The following is a 2,447-nucleotide window of genomic DNA, read 5'->3' on the forward strand; positions in this document are numbered from 1 at the left end:
CGACGCGAAATCGCGAATAATGGGAAACGGCATGGAGAAGCGCAACCACGGCAAAATGTTGCCGAGTACTATACGCGCGATCATTTGCGGCCCGTCGAATTGCGGTAAAATCAACGTTCTCGTAAGTTTACTCGAGAGTCCGAACGGCGTACGTTTCGAGACCGTGTACGTCTACTCGTACGAAATCGTTGCAACAGCCAAAGTATCAGTATCTCGAAAATTTGTTTACATCTATCGACGAAATCGGTTATTTTACATTCTCCAATAACAGCGACATAGTTCCACCGAGCGAGGCGCGTCCGAATTTTTATCTTTGATGACGTAGCATGCGATAAGCAGGATGTAGTGAGAGAATACTTTTCGATGGGCCGCCACGCGAACGTCGACTGCTTCTATCTCTGTCAGATGTACGCAAGGATACCTAAACATCTGATACGCGACAACGCGAATCTGCTGATCCTGTTCAAACAGGATGGTACCAACTTGAAATTATAACGATCATGTGAATACCGACATGTCATACGACGAATTTTGCGCGTTGTGCCGCGACTGTTAGCAACAAAAATATGGATTCGTAGTGATAGACAAAGATAGTGCACTCACAAATGGACGATAGCGAAAAGGATTTAACGAGTTCGCGATACCGTAACGTGACCAGTCGTTGTCGATACTTAGCCACGGACGAACATGGCAGATGGGCGCGAGCGTGAAAAAATCGCGAGGGAGATCGAGAAGACGAGCGAGTCGATCCGCAAGAAACATCGCGCTCTGAAGACCGGTAGAATCGAGGAGGACATCGCGTTGGATAGACATTTGAACCTCTTATCGAGCCGCTGCGACTTTTCGTCGATAGCCCCGACAAGCGCGCGACAAAGAGAGAGCCGCGCAACGAAGATGCAGCGTCCACCCCTAAACGTGAGAGGAAGGAGGAGCAACGAAAGGAGGAGCAACAAGAGGAGGGAGGGGCGAGCGAGACGTTCGAACATTTCGCGACCCCGCGTAAATTCGATGATCTATCGCACGATCGTGTACAGCTGACAACCTCCACTCCACGTATAGCGATCATACCGACGATAGAATCGTTGTAGAACGTTTTCGAAACGACGGAAGACTCGTTACCAACGAAGATTCAAAATCAGCTGCAAACGGCGGAAGGTCGAGAGACGTTGCGAGCCAGCTTGGGCCCGCTAGGTAAAAAGTACGTCGAGGCTGTTCTGAGGGGAGCGCGAGGAAAAGAGAAGAACGAGTGTACGGCGTTTATCTACACAGGGATGGATTGATGTTTGGCAATAAACGTTTCGACATGGATAACGCGGACAATATAATTATCGATGGCGTACGATACGCCGGTACACTCGGTTTTTATGAATTGATTTTCAAAAGAATGCCTGACGAACTCCTCTACACGGAAGACGATATGAACAAGTACAAGAGCATGCTGCTGGCAACAAACGCGCACAAACACAAGCATCATTCCCTGGGTCGAATATCGGCAATAGGGGACACAAGTACAAATACATAATCGCGCCATTAATGTCGATGACACCCAAGAAACAGATTCAGAAATCTGGAAAAGGATTACCTCGCGCAATGACGCTAAACGATAACGTGATCGATTATGTGCACTGGGACGATCCCAACGAGTTGGTGGATCGTCTACGATTGCTCGACGCTTCGCACCGAGCAGGGAACAACGCTCACGACAACGAGATGCAGTCGATCATCGAGGAACTCCGCGAAGCCGGTCTTATTATAAATTAAATCGTATCGATGAACCGAGTCAGTCGAGTGACAACGGTGAGAAAAAATACATTATTTTCTTGTGTATTACACGTCGAATCATGAAAAAGAGATCCGATGAAAAGAGAAAAATTAGCTCCGAGAGACGTCGACTCGTCGAGGAATTGCACGATCCTGCGAGAAGAAATTTTCCGCGAAGGCGCGTCATTGTCCGGGGATATGATGATCTGTGGCTGGCTGACATCATCGAGATGCATCCATACTCGCGTTTCAACAGAGGCCATCACTACATACTCACCGTCATCGATGTGTTGAGCAAGTATGCGTGGGCCATACCGCTCAAGAATAAAGGTGGAAGCGAGACGGCTGAAACTATCGATGAGATAATTCAAAAGAGCAAGAGATGTCCAAAACCGATGACCTACAAACCGATATGGGAAAAGAATTTTACAACGTTGATGTGCAACGGCTCTTGAAAAAACACAACATCAATCATTATTCCACGTACTCCGTAATGAAAGCATCAGTCGTCGAACGATTCAATCGCACATTAAAAAACGACATGTGGAAGATGTTTACACTTAACGGAAACTATAAGTGGATCAATGCGCTGTCGCAGCTTGTATCAGATTATAACACGCGCAAGCATCGCACCATCGGCATGCGACCCATCGGCGTTACCCCCACGATCGCTGAAAAACTCTTGG

This window comes from Trachymyrmex cornetzi, unplaced genomic scaffold, assembly GCF_001594075.2.
Source record: "Trachymyrmex cornetzi isolate Tcor2-1 unplaced genomic scaffold, Tcor1.1 scaffold951, whole genome shotgun sequence".
Taxonomy (NCBI): Eukaryota; Metazoa; Arthropoda; class Insecta; order Hymenoptera; family Formicidae; genus Trachymyrmex; species Trachymyrmex cornetzi.